The following is a 20,122-nucleotide window of genomic DNA, read 5'->3' on the forward strand; positions in this document are numbered from 1 at the left end:
TTAAAATAGGACGGAAAGGGTAAGGAAAAAGTACTGGGAATCGTATGTATGGAGAGTTTGTGAGGTAGAGGAGTGAGTTTGCTGGGGTCCTGGAGGTGAAGGAGGAGCAGGAGGCATCCACTGGAGGTGAGAGAAGTAATCCTGGGCAAAATTGTGCCAAACAAACTAATCAATTGGATTGTTTCTATAGTGGCGATATGTGTAATTCACAGGGATGTTGAAGGCTGTTAAAAAGTGAATTGGAATTTCTCTTATTACATGTTTAAAAAACACTGGCAACCAAACCAAGCCAAAAGAGCGCTGAAAATGAATTGATATTAAATTTTTACTGTGTTGCCATCAAATGTCTGGAATACAGGTATCAAGAACTGCACTCACTGTGAGTTCCCTGAATTGTGGAGGGTAGGGCCCAGAGGCCACAGTACCTGAGTGCAGAAGATGGGGGTGGGGGGCTGGGTGTTTTTGGTGCAGTGCAAGTTATGCCAGCAAACTATCAAAGATGAAAAACAAACACCTTGGGAAATTTTATTCTGGCTCCTGCAATGGGATTAGTACCTCAGATCTGAACATTATCCAGTGTTTTAGAGTGTGGCTTTGCCTTAGACTTTTACAGGAAGGGTGAGAAAATTAGATTTGGGGCGACTTTACAGCTGGGATTGTTTTATAATCAGGAATCTCAGTCAATCAGTGAATGTTTCTCTCTGCGTTTGGCTAGACTGGGGGTGATGGGATGGCCAAATAATTCAGCTAATCATATATGAGATAGAGAATGGGAATTTGAAAGGTCTGCTGCTGTTCTTGCCATAGATAAACAAGGGGTCTTACATGAGTGTTTTCTAAGTCATATGGGGAAAATGGTTCTTTGCTATAAAGCATTTTCTGGAACATAAAATTGTGGAGCATTTCTTAACCATTGCTAGGAGTACAGGGCTGGGATAAAATTCAACACTGTCAATTTGTGTGTATTTATTATTTAATATCTAACAATTGTTTGGCAATCTTATTCATTTTACCCTATTTTTTATGCTTTCTTTTGACTACAGAAACTATGCTTTGTTTTCTTGTGTTTTCTGTAGATGCAGGGAAGTAAAATGTTACTTTGAAAGCTATCTATCTTAGGTGCCTTTCAGTACACTAAATGCATGATTACATAAGTGTAATGAACAAACACAACGTAAGTTTACACCTTTCAAAATAATATACTTAGCCTACTTTCTTTTTTTAGTACCTTCCTTATTTCTAAGTATAAGTTAATATACTCAACCATAGGCCTAGATTATAAAAATCATATTGTATTCAAATTTTATTTACTATATGAAGGGTTTAAAATTAATTTTCAGTATTAGACATCAATATAGCTAAAGAATTTTAGGAAATGTCTGTGGTTTTGGTGTCTGTCAATGACACAGGGCCTTTATAGTTCTCATGCTGAGTACCAAGGAGCACAATTTTAGACATAAACACAGAGTTTTACCTCGCACTTCATATACATTGTTTAATTTCATTCCTTCTGTCCACTATCACCTCTCACCAAACAACAGCGGGCACCTCATGGCAGCTGGGATGAAAATGATCAAGATGGACTAATGGAGACCACCTGTAGTTTCTGAAATTTCCACACCCACGTCAAAGATAATTGTTTCAGGAAGAGTGGTTTTCAGAGGTCTCATCCATTGACTTCAAGGGATCTTGATATGTATCAAACAGCATTGAAAAGCCCCCATGTGAATTAAGGCATCCTGGTGATTTGAAACCATTGTTAGTAAATGATGCATTCTTTGGCAAGTTCCAGAATTTTCCTTAGAGTCATTCAAAGGAAAAGAGAAATTAATATTGCTATTTGAGAGCCTTGTACTCAGGGATCTGTAATGCATGACTAATAATATTCTGCAAACATATATTTATTGAACTTTTACTTTGAGCCTGTGGCTAAACTACCACAATAGAACAAGAAAAACTTTGAAAATTCTAATCTGGGAGAACCTGAGATAAGCCTATAAACCAGAGCAGGTTAACTACCTGTCATTGACTTTAAATGTTGGAGAGGTAACTCACCTTAATTCATGCTCTCATTCTACTGCTTTAAGCCTATTCTGTACTCCACTCAGATACTTTATTTTTACTGATATTTTGTCGGTTAGATTAGCTCTTTAAATAATCTTCATACAAAGGCAAGAGCATTTCTAGAGTCCCTGTGAAAGCGAACATTTTTCTCTGAGGCTTCTAAGTGTAAATGACAATTCAATCCTAAGCGTTCTCCAGCAAAATTCCAGTGTCATCAGATGCTCCATGTCAGGCTATAGAATTCTGAAATGAGTTGTCGAAGTTGTTAATTTTTATTATTTTTAAGCTAAATCATTTTTTTTCTTAACATATGCAATCAGGATTTTTTTTTTTCACTTGTTTAAATTCAAACATCTCCCCCCATATCTCAAAAGGGAACAGTTTTAGTAATTTTTTCCCCCTGTAAAACACCAAAACCTTTTAGATTTTAGACAGATTTTTCTTCAATCCATGGAAGCAAATATAAAGTACATTGTCTCTACAAAGTGGAAATGCTGGCTTTGTAACATCTGCTTCTTATTAATTCTGAGGCAAGTTATTTAAAATAGTCTGCAAGCCTTCTCTCATCAGTTGTTAAACAGATGTAAGACTGTATTTTTCAAGAGTTTCCTGAAGATTAAATTAGATAATAGTAGGTGTCAATCATACATATTCTTAGATGGAAACTAAAAGGAAGGCCTAGAAAAGAATAAGTCCACATGACTCAGTGACCCACCCATACCCAGACCTGCAGTCTCCACTTGATCAGACCTCTACAGGAAAAACAACCAAGCCCATGAAGTGGTTAACTTTCCAAGGACAACGACAGCCCCAAGGAGAAAGTTCAATTTTATACCATGATCTCAACCACCATCCCGAACCTATAGAACTCAATGCGTGACCCACTTCCTATAAAATCTGATTGTTTTCCAGTGGTGCAGGGCCTGAGTTTTACCTGCTCAGTGTTCCCAGAATAAGTATGATATTGTATACATTAGTGGTTAATCAATATATGTATTAATCATTTAGATTACTGAATATTATTTGTTATTATTAGCTTTCTTCTCATTATTCATTATTTCTTCAACTGAAAACTCATTATTCTTAGAATTTCTATCATCTTAAATAGAATATCTATCATTTTCTTAATCGTTTATATATTTCCTTCTCAATTTAAACTTTCCTGTTCATTATGAATAAAATTACTGAATGTATTATCCAAAAATAAAAAACTACTCACCTCTAACTTGTATTGCTTCCAAAAAAGATGTTAGTGTTCATTTTATATTTTAAGTTTGCCTTCTTCCTTCACTCCCCTTCCCTTTGAATAGTCATCCCTCATTGTATCTCTGTTCTTGTTTCAAGGTGCTCCCAAATCATATTTATAGAGATTTCTATTCAAAGATAAGAATGTCCTCATACACATCATGGCATTATCCCCTTTTCTATAATTTCCATTCACAGGCCTGTTGATGTTTTTATTTTTGCTTTTAAGTTCAGGATCTCAGTCTAGTGCAAAAGTAGTTTCCTGTGCTTTGTCCCTCCATCCATGTTTGAGCAACTTCTTCCTTCCAAATTTTCAATAAGATGGTTAGGTTGATGCATAAAATTATTTTTTGTAGGACAACTTGTACCTTTTTTTAGTGTCATTTGATGTGATTTGCTGGCCTTAAGTCTCATTTTCTCCTTTTTATATTTTTGATTAAACTAGAGAGTAGTATGTAGTTTAAATGTATCATTTTAACACCATAATTCACAAGCACCTACATTCTTGGCATGCTAAGCTTATACTCAGCACTTGCCACAGTACTTTCTGTAAGATATGTAAGCATTTTGGGAAATAAAGAAGTACTGCCTATGCACACTTCTTACAGTGATGTTGGCAATTTCTCAATGCCAGTAAGTAAAGAGCTGTTCTCAAAGGTTGGGGCAGGAAGTTCCCATTGTGGCTTAGCAGTTAACAAACCTGACTAGTGTCCATGAGGAAGGGGGTTTGATCCCTGGCCTTGTTCAGTGGGTTAAGGATCTGGTGTTGCCGTGAGCTGTGGTATAGGTTGTAGACACGACTTGGATCTGGCATTGCTGTGGCTATAGAGTAGGTCAGTGGCTACAGTTCTGATTCGACACCTACCCTGGAAACCTCCATATACCGTTGGTGTGGCCCTAAAAAATATATATATATATTATATATAAAGATTGAGGACAGAACTTACAGTTCTGATAGGAGAAAATGATAACTTCTTTGTACTTGAGGAAAAGCTGCCTATTTTTTGTCTTCATTTTAACTTCTAGTTCTCACGGTTTGTCAAAGTCATACATACTGTCACAGTCTTTTCTTATTGTCTTCTTGACAACTCTTCTGGCCTAAGATTACTATTGAGTATGGTATATTAGTGGTATTAGAATCTTTTTCTGATTTATTTTTGGATGTCTGTTCTGCTTCATAAGACTGTAGTTGGATATAGTAAGGCAGATTAATAAGATTAATCAAAAAATTTAATAACATGTATAATATATAGGAGAGACCCAGGAAAACTGAATAACTTAAAAGGATGACTGAAGCCCTCATATTAATACCATCTTCAGCTAAAGACAAATGAGGATGTTGGGGGTAGTGATTTGGGACTTCACAGCAGAGAAAGATATTTCACATGAAGATGGAAATGGAAATTTTCTTTTTGTCTTTTTTTTTTTTTTTTTTTTTGTCTTTTTAGGGCCACACCTGCGGCATATGGAGGTTCCCAGGCTAGGGGTCTAATTGGAGCTGTAGCTGCTGGCCTACACCACAGCCACAGCCATGCCAGATCCGAGCCACGTCTGCAACCTACACCACAGCTCATGGCAATGCCAGATCCTTAACCCACTGAGCGAGGCCAGGGATCGAACCCGCAACCTCATGCTTCCTAGTCAGATTCGTTTCTGCTGCACCATGATGGAAACTCCAAGGAGATGGAAATGTTTGGTAAACAAGTTTGCTAGACAGAGAGGTGTTTGAACAGATAGACTTTGCCAGTTTCCTTCCTGTCTACACACCTAGTTCATAGTTATCTGTGATGTTATAGTTATCTGTGATGGTGATGGCTCTCTTTCTAAAACAGCATCCCACATTGCTGTGACTGTGGCATAGGCTGGCAGTTTTAGCTCCGATTTGATCCGTAGCCAGGGAGCTTCCATTCGCTGCAGATGTGGCCCTAAATGAAAAAGAAAGCTAAATAAATAAATAAAATAGGATCTCTATTTACATTCTTTTAGTGGTTAGAAGGAAGGTCATGGTGTCTGAGTCTTTTGGGATTTGATTGTTTTCAGCTTGAAATGGGCTGCATGCTGAAGAGACATTCTGGGGTAGCAAGTTTAACCCCCCGCTAAAAAGATAACTTTTATGTATATGTACATTTGCTCTCTGATTCCTTTTGTCCAGCCTGTGTTATGGGAATGAGTCCTAGAGGCTTTCAGTTTCGACCGTACAGAACATCCAACAGATTGGGCAAAGGCAGAGGAGAAGCTAGAAGGGCTATTTGACCCTGCATGATATCATGTTTCCACCCACCTCTGCCACTATAGCCTACTAACCATGGAGTTTTCCAGGAGAAATAAATGTCTATCTCATTTAACACTCAACATTTTGGGGGTATTTTTTCTTATAGTAACTCTTCATGTACCCCAGCTAATACAAAAGACATCTACACAGTGTACTATTAATTGGAGGAAAAAGGCCACAGTAAACAGTTCATAAACTTTTACATGCTGCTTTCATAAGATCTGTCTCATGAATACTAAAATGTCTTCACAGTTAACCTCTAGCGACTTCCACAGTTTGTGTTGCTTTCCAGGCTTTTTTTATAAGTGGATAGCAAAAATGAATGTGTTTCCAATTGTGTTTTTTACTTGTTTGTTTCAAAAATGGAAGCCCATTCATTCTTTTTTCTTGAGATTGGGGTGTTTAATGAGAAACCATTAAATGAAACCACATCCAGCCAGGCTTCACAACAGCATGACACTATGTTTTAGGCAATGTATAAAGGGATTAGAAAAACAAGCAAGAATGACTAGCCTTTCTTCAATGGCATCTTTTATTCTCTCACAGAGGTACCATACCTAGAAGGCTATTTTAAAAGTTGAAATCTCAACCCTTTGTAATAGCATAAGCATAACTTTTTAAGACTGGCCTGACATTCTGTAACATTTTTTTTTTCCTCCAGTGGAGATGTGAAATCAATGGCAGCTTCATAGCATTTTATGTAATGTCTTTTGAGCCTGGACTACATCAGTTTCCTATGGAGCTCCACAAAGGAGAAATTTTGGCAATGAGAAGAGCCTCTGGTGTGTTAGAAACAGAAAGTAACATACATGCTTCAGAAATAGCAAGTGTCTCGCCTGCCAAACCAACCCTGTGGTGCACATACTTCTGTACTATAGACCTGTCTTCCTTGAAACTCAAAGCAGAGGAAAAAGCAGTGGAGTCGTTTCTGCCTTGGAGATGCTTCCCCTGAATCCATGTTTAAAGAAAAACCAATGACCTTCATCTCTCAAAGAAAACTGTATGTCTCACCGATTCTCATCTTAACGCAGATTTCCATGGTCTTGCATATAAAAGCAACATTTGAAGACTTTAAGAAATAAGACATTGCCATAAAATGTAAGTATGAATGGTTATTTATTTGTAATCATAAATGTGATTGGTATATTGGGTCACAATGATTTTTAAGAATAAAAACTGAGCACTGCATGGTAGGTACTATGCTAAGCATTTGATAAATTGCTGTTAATCTTAAGGATTAGAGGATATGCAATACTAATTCCCTTTTATAACTGAGAAAACTGGAAGTTAAATAACAGTCCCTTGGGAACATATCCAGTGTGTGGTGGCTATAGTGTGCTGATCTGGGTCCATCTAATCCCCTAATTCATGTTACTTCCACTATATCTTTTTGTCTAGACATTAATTACTAAGCAGTAGAAATCATTTGGCATCTATGATTTATAAGAAATATGTATTTTGTCATTCAGATGACTGGATATTTATTTTTCACATGTATATGGTCTCTACCCACAGTTCCTGGCTCACAGCTCCTGAAACACTTCAGATTGTCTAAATGAGAGGAGAACACTTTTTTGTTATGTCAATGAGGTGACATTTGGACCCCACTTAAGGGTGATTAGAGCCTGGAATATTTAGTCCCAAGACCTCCTCAAAGGAGGGAAGAGGGTTGGGGGTTGAATCATTGGCCGAGGGCCAAAGATTTAATCAGTCATGCCTATGTGGTGAAGCCTTCACAGAAAATCCTAAAGCAGAGGTCTGAGAGAGCTTCTGGGTTGGTGAAACTGTAGAGATAAAACAGGGAGAGTGGCTTGCTGGGGAAGAGTAATAGAAACTCGGTTTCCTTTCCCCATAACTTTGCCTTCATTTCTTCCATCTAGATGCTCCTGAGTTATATATGGGTTTCTGAGAGCTTTGAAGTTGGGGAAATAGAATGTTTCCACGTGCCACCTTTCTGAACACCACATTCCACGAGGACAGGAGCTCTTTTGTTCAGGATCTTACTCTATGTATTGCTCCATCTTACTGTTGATTCATACCCTTTAATATCCTTAGTAATAAACTGATAATCTAGGGAGTAAACAGATTTCCTGAGATGTGTGGGTCCACAGAAGGGAACCTGTTCAGGACCTCCCCCTTTGTATCACTCTTATCTTGTGGATTCATACCCTTTAATATCCTTAGTAATAAACCAATAGTCTAGTAAGTAAACAGATTTCCTGAGATGTGTGAGCTCACAGAGGGGAACCCAAGGAGAGGGCCATGGCCATCTGTGATTTATAGCCAGCCAATCAGAAGTATAGGTAACAACCTGGGCTTGTGGTTGGAGTTTGAAGTGAAGGATTATCTGTTGGGATGCAGTTCTTTGTCTGTGGAATCCAATGCTACCTCAGGGCAAATAGTGTCAGAATTTAATTGAATTGTAGGTGTTGCTAGGTGGGGGGAAAGCTCATACCTTCACACACATTGTATGTAATTGGTACTAGAACCATTTTAAAATCTAAGTACAACTACAATAGCAATATGCAATTACATTGTATGTAATTGGTACTAGAACTGCTTTAATATCTAACTACTATAATATCTTACATCTAGAACCACTTTAATATCTAAGTCCTGAACCACTTTATTGTCTAAGGGAACTAAGAACTTTGTATTAAAGGAATGCTGATCAAGAGCTGTATAATTATAGGCTTTTTTCTTTTTTTTCTGATTCTTTGAGCCTTATCTAACAGTTTTGAACTGAAGTCCAGAAAAATCATGGCATCCTTAAAAGCTTTTGGCCGTCAATAAACTTCCTATGAAATGTTACAATAAGAACTTTCCTTAGTAACTTTTTATCCTTGGTAATGCAATTTTATACTGTGTATTTTGCTTCTCTGATAAAAAAAATCCCTAGAATACTGAAAGTCAGAAAGCACAGTAAGAAAAAAAAATCATGACAAAATGGACTATTATCACATAAAACAGAAAAAACAAATCTAAAATAACACCTTTCAAGAACATTTGTTTTGGCTTCTCAAAAGAAAGAAGAGTTCCCTCCACATAAGAACACAAAAATATTGACTGAACAAAAAGTAGTAACAACAACAAACGGATGAGGACTCTGTTTTTGTAAAGGACAGGACCTTGGCAGCATCTTGAATCATTTTTTGTTTCTCCTGGTTTTTCTAGCAACAGAGTGAATGCAGCTACAACTGTCAAGCCAGAACTTGTGACTTTTTGAGTCAAAGCCCAGCTCTTAGCAAATTGATTTTTGGTTTCAACTAATTGCCTGGCACTGGAGGCACCTGTAGGTAAATCAAGCTTTTAGAGCTCTGGATATGGGTCTAGATGTGTATATTTCTATACATAGAAACAATCTACTCCTTCAGTTAATCTCTCTGGATCTAATGGCTTACCCATTACAAACATATTCTTTACGATTTTGATTTTGAAAACCCCTTCCAATCTGTTTAGAGCCTCCTAGTATCGGTATCTCTCACCCAATGACCAATTACTTCATTTTGCTTTTTGATCACCTAATCTTTTTTCCTTGTGCGTTGAATAATTTGAAGTAGTCACCTAATCTTTTTTCCTTGCTCGTTGAATAATTTGAAGTAGGCTTCCAGGAAAGCTAATGGCCACCATTTCTTCACATTCTCTTTCCAATTAACTTTTATCTTTTCTAAGTCTTAAGCTATGCTAATCCTTGCTGTTGACAGGCATCATTATTAATCAAATGTCAGTGAAGTTATATATTTAACTTGTCTGTTTATAAAAGAATATTAAACATGAGTAAGGACCCCTGCACTTCAAAATAATCACATTTATTATTTGACTTTTGATTAAATCATGCAGCTTCTCATGGTTTTACTTCTACTTTCAAGACTTCTTTTTCTCTTGGCTTAATTTCTCGCTCTTTATGTTCCCCCATAATTTAAACTTGTTCCTCTTCATATTCCATTCTAGGCCTTCTCATAATACTGTGTTTTCCTACTGCATTTGAACATGTCCCCCCAGAACTCCTATGTTGAAACTAAATCCCCACAGTGGTGGTGTTTGGAGGTAGGGCCTTTGGGAAGCGATTAGGCCATGAGGGCAGAGCCCTCAAAAATGGCATCAGTGCTTTTATATAGGTGACTTGGAGTTCCTTTGGTGGTTCAGTGGAAAGGAATCTGACTAGTATTCATGAGGCTGCAGGTCTGATCCATGGCCTCACTCAGTGGGTTAAGGATCCTGCATTGCTATTAGCTGTGGTGAAGTTTGCAGATGCGACTTGGATCTGGTGTTGCTGTGGCTCCAATTTGACCCCTAGCCTGGGAACCTCCATATACTGTGGGTGCAGCCCTGAAAAAAAAAAAAAAGAGAGAGACAGACAGACTTTTGTGAGTCAGCTCACCCTCCTCTCCCATGTGAGGACACAGCTAGAAGATGACTTTCCATGATAGCTGACCCCCCACGAGATATTAAACTGCTTGTGACTTGATCTTAGATTTCCCAGCCTCCAGAACTGTGAGAAATAAATTTCTCCTGTTGATAAACGAGCTGGTTAATGGTATTCTTGCTATAGAAGCCTGAATGGACTAAGATGCCACCCATATAAAAATTATCCATGGCAATGCCTTAAATCTCCACATCTATGTGTTGCCTCTGTATAGAACATCCTAGACTTTACCCTTGCGAAGAGGTCTCCTCTGAAACACTTATTTCCCCTTGTCAACTTATGATTACATATCCTAAAAGATACTTATATTCTGCATGTATGGGAAGTAATCCTTTTCCCAAACCTGGGTTCCTCCATTTGCATTCTCTAAGTAAATAATTTCTGCTCTTATGTATATATAGTTAGGCAAAAACAGAAATCTTGGTAGTTTTTTTCCTATGGGGTTCATAGTCATTTACCCATTCATAGTCATTTACCCATTCATTTATCAATACATCACCTATTCATTTATTAATTTACTCATAAAAAATTATTGATCTGCTAGCCACTATTTTAGGTGCTGGAGTTATATAGCAGTAAAAATTTGGGAAAGTGGTTTTGTGAAGATAAATAATTGAAACAAGCACATAAAAGCAAAGTGTGGGATACAATAATAAATGCTACAAAAAAAGAATAAATTAAATTAAGAAGCAAAATAAGTGCTGAGGAGAGTGGGCCTACTTTTTCTTAAGGATGGCCAAGGAAAAATTATTTAATAAGATGACATCTGGGAGTTCCCGTAGTGGCTCAGTGGTTAACGAATCTGACTAGGAACCAGAGGTTGTGGGTTCTATCCCTGGCCTTATTCAGTGGGTTAAGGATCCGGCGTTGTCATGAGCTGTGGTGTAGGTTGCAGATGTGGCTCAGATCCTGCGTTGCTGTGGCTCTGGCGTAGGCTGGTGGCTACAGCTCCAATTAGACCCCTAGCCTGGGAACCTCCGTATGCCACACGTGCGGCCCTAGAAGAAGACAAAAAGACAAAAAAAAAAAGACATCTGAACAGATCAATAAAGGGAATGAAGAAGCTAGCTGTACAAATAACTGTATGAAATAACAGCATTATAATTAGCAGAGAACTTCAGAGGTCCTGAGGTAAGAATATGCTAGGCAAGTCCAAGGAATACTAAGGGGTCAACATAGCTGAAACAGGATGAGAGAGAACAGTGGAAGGAGATGAACTCATGGAAACAGGGACCACATCAGGTAAAGTTTTATAGGTCATGGTAAATACTGTTTTATCTATTGATATATAACAAAATCACTTTGAATAATTACTAGTTTGTTCTGTAGGCTGACTCAGTTGGGGGTAGAATTTTTTTTTTTTTTTGCCAGTTTTGAGGTATAATTGACATGTAACAAAGTGTACAAATTGATTTGATAGATTATATTATTGTAAAATAATTACCATCAAAATACTACCTAGCACTTCCATTCCATCATATAATTACAATTTCTTTTTTGTAGTGAGAACACTTAAGATTTACGTCTTAGCCACATTCAAGTATATAATACACAGTATTATTATTTTTAACCACAACATGTACATTAAATAGCAAAACTGAACCTATAAGTGGAAGTTTTTAACTTGAAACAGTATTTTCCCATTTCCACCCATGCTCATCCCTGGGAATCACCACTCTATGTTTCTCTGAGTTTGGTTTTTCAGCCAAACATATAACATATGTGATATTATACAGTATTTATTTTTATCTGACATTTAATTAGCATAATCCCCTCACATTTCATTCAAGTTGTCACAAATTGAAAGATTTTCTTTTCTCAGGGCTTGATAATATTCCATTTTGTATATATTTGACACATCTTTAGTCAATCATTCATTGACAAGCATATTATTTTCACATCTTGGCTATTGTGAGAATAGGGGTACAGATGATACCGTCACAGTTTCCTCTCTGTCTCACGATAACAAAGCTTGGAATGGCAGACGTTTTACAAATTTATTAAAGTGAAAGTACATTTTCAGAAAGGGAGAGAGAAGACTCACATGCATGCAGATTAAAAGGAGGGCCTGACTCTGCAAGTCTTTATATCCCACAATGCGAACTGAATGGAGACCCAATTTGATCTTCTTTTTTTTTTTTTTTTTTTTTTTTTTTTTTTGTCTTTTTGTCTTTTGTTGTTGTTGTTGTTGCTATTTCTTGGGCCGCTCCCGCGGCATATGGAGGTTCCCAGGCTAGGGGTTGAATCGGAGCTGTAGCCACCGGCCTACACCAGAGCCACAGCAACGCGGGATCCGAGCCGCGTCTGCAACCTACACCACAGCTCACGGCAACGCCGGATCCTTAACCCACTGAGCAAGGGCAGGGACCGAACCCGCAACCTCATGGTTCCTAGTCGGATTCGTTAACCACTGCGCCACGACGGGAACTCCTTGTTTTTTTTTTTTTTTTTTTTTTTGTCTTTTTGTCTTTTGTTGTTGTTGTTGTTGCTCCAATTTGATCTTCTGATTGGTCCTGGGAAGTATACCTTATTTGTGTGGGGAACAGGTTATATAGAAGTGGGATGAAGAATGGGTGACATTCCTTCTCTAGCAGGGAGTGAGCAGCCCAGGCTGATCAAGGTCGAGGAAGGGGCATTACAGTGAGACATGGCCAGAGGCTGTGTCTAACCCTAACCCTAACCCTTGAAGGGGACTTGAAACCTATAATACAGACAACTCTCTGAGACCCTGATTTCAGTTCTTTTGAATATCTACTCAGAAGTGGGATTGCTGGGTTGTTTGATATTTCTATTTTAAAGTTTTTCAGGATCCATCTTACTGTTTTCCATAGTGACTGTACCAGTTTGCATTCCTACTATCATTCCACAAGTCTTCACTTTTCTCCATACGCTTATCAACATATTATTTCTTACCTCTTTGTTAGTAGCCATTCTGACAGGTTTGATGTGATATTTCATTGTAGTTTTGATTTGCATTTCCTTGATGATTACTGATGCTGAGCACCTTTCCTTGTATCTGTATGGCATCTTTAGAAAACTATTTGGTTCCCCTACCCATGTTTTAACCAGGCTATTTGATGCTGTTGTTATGTGAGTTCTTTGTGTAATATATTTATATTACCTCCTTATCAGAGGATTTGGAAGTATTTTCTCTCATTCCTTAAGTTGCCTTCTCATTTTATTGGTTGTTTCTTTTGATCTATAGAAGCTTTTTAGTTTTATATAGTCTCAGTTATTCACTTTTGTTTTTGTTGTTTGTGCTTAATTGGTCTTAATAAGGAAATTGCTTTTAAGAACAATGTCAACTTTTTAACATATAGAAAGAAAACTGTTTTTTAAGTATGTTAATTTTGTATCCTGCCACTTTACTGAACATGTTTTTAGTGAAGTGTTGAGATTTTCTGTCTACAAACTCAGATAATTTTACTTCTTTCTTTCCTATTTTTATTTTTTAATCTTATGGCCACCCTGCAGCATATGGAAGTCCCCAGGCCAGGGATTGAATCCAAACTGCAGCTGTGGCAAAGCCAGATGTTTAACCCATGGTTTGGGTCAGGGATTGAACCATACCTCCTCAGCAACCTGAGCTGTTGCAGTGAGATTCCACTGTACCAGAGCATGAACTCCCTTCCTTTCCTACTTTGATGGCTTTTATTTCTTTACTTGCCTGATTGCTCTGGCTAGAATATCCAATACTATGTTGAATAGAAACGATGAAAACAGGCACTTTGTCTTCCTCCTGACTAGAGGAAAAGCTTTGGAAACTTTCATTATTAAGTGTTATGTTGGCTTTGGGTTTGTCACATGTGGCATTTAGTGATGAAGTTTGCTTCTTCTGTACCCAATTTGTGAGCATTTTTATCATGAAGGGATACTATATATTGTCAAATGCTTTCTCTACATATATTAAGATGAGCATATTTTTATTTTTATTCTATTAATGTGGTGAAAAATATTTATTGATTTGTCACTGCTGAACCAGTCTTGAATCTCAGAGTTACATCCCATTTTATTATGACATTTTATCCTTTAATGTGCTGTTGAAATCAGATAGCTTTCAATTTTCACAATTATTTTCATATCATGCAGATTGGTCTGTAGTTTCCTTTTAGTGTCCTTATCTGTCTTTAATATCAGGGTAATATAAATCTCATAAAATTAATTTGTATATGTTCCTTACTTTTGATTTTTTTAGAAGGATTTGAAGAATTGACACTAATGCTTTTTTAAATATTTGGTAGAATTCACCAGTGAAACTAGAAAAGTAGATGGTTTTCTTTTCTGTGTTAGAAGGTTTTTGATTATGGATTCATTCCCTTACACATTATTTGTCTGTTCATATTTTCTTTCTTTTTTTTTTCCCCCCTGCTGTACCTGTGGCATATGGAAGTTCCCAGGCCAGGGATCTGATCCCAGCCACAGCTGCAACCTATGCCATAGCTGTAGCAATGCCAAATCCTTAACCCACCATGTAATCCACATCACAGCAGTGACCCAAGCAGCTGCAGAGATAAAGTCAGGTCCTTAACATGCTGCACCATAATGGAAACACCCTGTTCATGATTTCTGTGTCTTCATGAACACAGAATGTATGTTTCTAGTAATTTATTCATTTCTTTCAGGTTATTAAGTTTGTTGGAGTATAATTATTTATAATAGTTTCTCAAGATCCTTTGAATTTTGGTAGTATCTCTTGTAATGTCACCTCTTTCACTTCTTATTTTTTTCTCTGAATTAGTCTGGCTAAAGTTTTGTCAATCTTATCCTTTCAAAAAACCAGCTGTCTAGTTTTGTTGATTTTTCTATTATTTTTCTGGTCTCTGTTTCATGTATTTGTGCTCTAATCTTTATTATGTCATTCTTTCTGCTGACATTTTTTCCCTAGTTCCTTTTAGTGTGAAGTGAGGTTGTTAATTTGTTACCTTTCATGTTTCATAATGTAGGTGTTTATTGCTGTAAATTTCCCTGTAGAACTGCTTTTTCATTGTCCCATAAGTTTGATATGTTGTACTTCCATTTTCATTTGTTTCAAAATATTTTTTGATTTCCCTTTTCTATTTTTCTTTGATTCATTTGACATTCAGTGGCATGCTGTTTAATTTCTATGTGTTTGTAAAATTTACAGCTTTCTCCTCTTACTGATTAGTTTTACACTATGGTTGGAAAAGATACTTAGTGTGTTCTCAGTCTTCTTAATTTTTCTAAGACTTGTTTATGACCTGTGATCAGTCCTGAAGAATGTTCTTTGTGTGACAGAGAAGAATATGTATTCTGCTACTGTTGGATGAAGTGTTCTATATAGGCCTATTAGTTCTGTTTGGTGTAAACTCACTAAGGTTCCTTGCAGATATTCCATCTGCATAATATATCCATTGCTGAAATTAGAGTATTGAAGTTATCTTACTTTAGTCAATTTCTCTTTTCAAATCTGTTAATATTTGCATAGTGTATTTAGTTGATGTCGTGTTCAATGCATATATATTTATGATACATTTTCTTGATAAATTAATCTCATTTTTTTATAATTACCGTCTTTGTCTCTTGTTACTATTTTTGGCTTAAAGTTTATATTGTCTAATATGAGTATAGCTATACCTTATCTCTTTTGCTTTCTACTTTCAGAAAATATCTATTTACCACCCTTTATCTTTGAGCTATATGTGCTCTTAAAGTTGAAGTGAGTTTCTTGTATCCAATACAAAGTTTGGGTCTTATTTATTATTATTATCATCATTATTATTATTATTATTGTTTATCCATCTACTCAATGCCTTTTGATTGGAGAATTAAATCCATTAATGTTTAGAATAATTATTGACAGAAATAGGCTTACTAATGCCATTTTATTCTTTTTCTAGCTGTTTTGCAGTTTCATTTATTTTCTTCCTTTGTAAATCTATGATTTTCCATAGTGGTGTGCTTTGATTCCCTTCCCTTTATCTTTGGTGTATCTATTGTATATTTTTTTATCTTTGGTGTATCTATTGTATATTTTTACTTTGTGGTTCCTATGAGACTTACATAAAATATATACACATATGTATATATTTCACACTAACATTGTAACTTCAGTTGCATTCAAATCCCCTATCCTTCTGTTCCCCTTTGATGTTTTTGATGTCACCACACATTTTTTATATTGTATATCCATTCATATATAGTAGAAGCTATAACTATTTATTAAACTTTTGTCCTTTAAACTTTATGCTGAAGTTAATTAGTTATCATACCACCACATTACAATATTGGGGTATTCCAAATTTTACCATATGCTTGCCTTTACCATTGTTTTGTATATTCTCATATATTTCCATGTAGTTAATTAGCATGCTTTTGTTTCAACTTGAAGAATTCCTCCCAGCATTTCTTGAAAGGCAAGTTTGTTAGTATTGAATTCCCTCAGCATTTTTTTTAATTGGGGAAATTCTTATTTTGCTTTCAATTCTAAAGGATAGTTTTGCTTGGTAAAGTATTCTTAGTTAGCAGTTTCTTCGTTTTAGCATTGCGATTGTATCATCCCATATTCTCCTGGCCTGGAGGGTCTCTGCTGATTAATCTGCTCAGACTTAAGAGGGTTATCTTCTATGAGAGAGTTTTTTTTTTTTTTTCTATATTTCTGCTTTTAAAATTATTTGTCTTTTGTTTTAGACAGTTTTATTATATCCTTTTTTTTGGTCTATTCTTAGGATTGCAACCATAGCATATGGAATTTCACAGGCTGGGGGTCGAATAGAAGCTGTAGCTGCTGCCATCGTATACCATAGCCACAGCAATGCCAGATCTGAGCCACATTTGTGACCTACACTGCAGCTCATACAAATGCCAGACCATTAAGACACTGAGCAAGGCCAGGGCTTAAATCCATGTCCTCATGGATACTAGTTGGGCTTGTTACCACTGAGACACAATGGGAATTCCTATTGTATGCTTTGATGAAAATTGTTTTGGATTGACATTCCGAGGTTACCTATTAGCTTTCATGAACTCTTATGTTTAAAGTTCTCCACAGACTTGAAAAATCTTGGCCATTATTTTTTTAAATAGGCTTCCTACTCCTTTCTCTTCTCTTTTCCTTCTGGGACTCCAATGATGTGCATGTTATTTATTTTTATAATATTCCATTAGTGTGTAGACTTTACTGCTTTTTAAATTTTCCTTTTGTTCTTCTGATTGGATAATTTCAATTGCTATCTTTTCAAGCTCGCTAGTTCTCTCTTATGCTTGTTTAAGTATTGTTTGGAGCTCATTGTTAAATTCTTTCGTTCACTCGTTGAATCTTCAGCTCTAAAATTTCTGTGTGGTACTTTTTTTCCTACCTCTTTGCTGAATGTTTCAATTTTTTCTGTATTATTTTCCTGATATTTTTAAATTGTTTACATGTCTTCTCCTGTATCTCTCTGATCATCCATATAACAATTATTTTGAATTTTCTGTCAGGTAATTTCTGGGTCTCCATTTCTTTAGGACCAGTTCTTAGAGGTTTACTGCATTCCTTTGGTGGAGAAACGTTCTCCTGTTACTTTTTGGTCCCTGTAGAATTGGATATATATCTGTGCATTTGAAGAAGCAGTCACCTCTTCCAGAATTTATGGACTGACTTTAGTAATGGAAGCCTTTTACCTGTGTGGGGGGCTACGCTAGACAATGCTGTGACCCCGGGTCTAGTGACGTAGAATCCCATGTGCATGGATGTGTGGCAACACTGAGTACAGGGGGACATGATGTTTCTTCAATTCTGACCGTTCTTGTACACAGTATGAACAACTATGTGCTTCTTGGTCACCACTGCAGAGGATCCACAGTGGCTGTGAAGGCTGTTGTGATCCTAAGTGGCATCTCCAGATCTGCTAAAAAGGGAAAAAGTCAGGCAATGTTAGGTAGTTGAAACAAGTGGTATGTACACACTCAGCGATGGAGGCCAACTGCAAGTGACCATGTGCAGGAAGGTCTAGTTTTAGACATATTCATAGCGATGGAGAGCCACGGCCCAGTGCCACCTATGGGGTCACACTTAGGGTGCTCCTCTGTACCTACTTCCCAGTGTGTACACATTACAGTGGAGACCAATAACAGCTATAAGGCTGGTGGCATGTAGGTTATTAGCTGGAGGGTAGTCCCGAGCACAGGCATGGTGGTGTGGGGGTCAGTCAGAGCGTGTGGTGGTAGGCTGGTATCTTGAGCTCACATCACTGCAGAAGTCTGAACCAGCTACAAAAGTGGCTCCTAGCTTATAGGGGTAGTGGTGTCAGGAGGAGCTTGGATGGCTGGCATCTTAAACTTGCACATCTGTAGAGATCTTGGATAGCCACCAATGTGAATCCTGGGCTCTGGCAGTGGTGGTGGTAGGAAAAGAGTGTGGCAGTACCTCAGGTAGCTGATGCCAGCAAAATGTAGATAACTGGGGGGCAAAAGATGTGAGTTTTGTAGAGGGACCATGAAGGCTGTGCTGGCCATTGACTTTCTCAGAGGCAAAATCTTCTGAATTTATATGCAGAGAGGGCCTTTATGAACTGTAATAGGTTCCACTACATGTCTTCTAATAGTCTCTACTTTTCTTCCTTGTTCCTAGCTGGCTCAATTTGTCTTAGCTTTGTTGGTCTGAGTGAAGTGAAACCAAAGCTGTAACTTTGCACAGTGTCCTGCTCGTGAGACTGGAGAGGCTGATCACCTACCCACTTCCTCTGGTAAGATAAACTCTTTCAAGCTGGGAAGTTCTTTATTGGCATTGGACAATACTGGCTTGTGGGGGTGGGAGGATTCAGGTAAAATTAAGTTGCCTTCTTTCTCTTCTATGCTATTATTATTAGCTTTTCTCTTGTTCCATGGCGTTGCCAAAACTTCCTAAGTGGACCATAGAGGTTGCCTGGAGTTTTTGTTTGTGGGTAACTGTGCAGCCATTGAACTTAGTGGGGAGACAGGAAAGCTGGGTTCTTCTACATCACTCTTTTAAGAGATGGTATTCTTGTAGTTTCTTGTGTGAGTTTACTCAGATGTCAGATGGAGCTGTATTCTTTCTAAGGTTCAACTGGTCTGTACACGGTTGGTATTGGCTGTTGATTGGATGCTTATCTAGGACTTTCAAAAAGAGAGCTTTATTTGTGGCTTATATAAGGTCATGAGCTAATTATAAGATGGGGTCTAGGTTTAAACGGAGTGTTCCAAGAATAAGAGTTTTAAAATCAAACATTTCAAGAAGCAGGGAAAAAGGAAGTTGCCAAGTTAGGTAAGGACTATTTCTAGAATGGACACAGCATTATTTCTGCCATATTATTTTGGACAAACCAGTCATTGAGCCATTCATAGTTAAGGAGGGGGGAGATATAGATTCAGTCTTCACGGTTGGTATTGGCTGTTGATTGGATGCTTATCTAGGACTTTCAAAAAGAGAGCTTTATTTGTGGCTTATATAAGGTCATGAGCTAATTATAAGATGGGGTCTAGGTTTAAACGGAGTGTTCCAAGAATAAGAGTTTTAAAATCAAACATTTCAAGAAGCAGGGAAAAAGGAAGTTGCCAAGTTAGGTAAGGACTATTTCTAGAATGGACACAGCATTATTTCTGCCATATTATTTTGGACAAACCAGTCATTGAGCCATTCATAGTTAAGGAGGGGGGAGATATAGATTCAGTCTTTTAGAGAAGTGGCAAGATCATATCACCAAAGACTGTGTGGGATGGTAAATATTACAGCCACTTATGGAAAACAGAATATGCCACTGTAGGGATACTGGATTTTATTTGGAATATATTTCAATGATACAGGATGGTTTTAGGATGTGAAAAGATGTAAGATGATTTTTTTTGATGTAAGATGATTTTTTTTAATTGAGACACACTTCAGTGGTGCTTTGTTGAAAAATTGGTAATTGAGAAGTTTTCAAAGCATTTTAAGTGAGAAGAATTTGTAGCTGAGACCATGGTGTTAAGAGCAGAGATGACAAATCAAGGTTGGATTACATGTTATTTGGAATAAAAAAGATTGGCTGATGAATTAGATGCAGGTTGTGAAAAGACAACAGTAATTAAACATTTTATCAACAAATTTGAGCAACTTGGAAAATATAGCTCTTGACGGAAATTGTGGAAATTAAAGAGCAGGTTTGGAAGGTTTTAAG

The 20,122-nt window shown here is 37.1% G+C and overlaps 1 long non-coding RNA gene across 1 annotated transcript in view; it reads left to right on the plus strand.

The window, feature by feature from the left end:
- The window catches only part of LOC102165580, a 324,487-nt gene continuing 310,612 nt past the window's right edge, over window positions 6,248-20,122 (plus strand). The window contains exons 1-2 of the long non-coding RNA XR_002336020.1: window positions 6,248-6,679; window positions 18,577-18,691. This is a non-coding gene — a long non-coding RNA (uncharacterized LOC102165580). The remainder of the gene's footprint in view (window positions 6,680-18,576; window positions 18,692-20,122) is intronic.

The sequence above is a fragment of the Sus scrofa genome, chromosome 1, assembly GCF_000003025.6.
Source record: "Sus scrofa isolate TJ Tabasco breed Duroc chromosome 1, Sscrofa11.1, whole genome shotgun sequence".
Lineage (NCBI taxonomy): Eukaryota > Metazoa > Chordata > Mammalia > Artiodactyla > Suidae > Sus > Sus scrofa.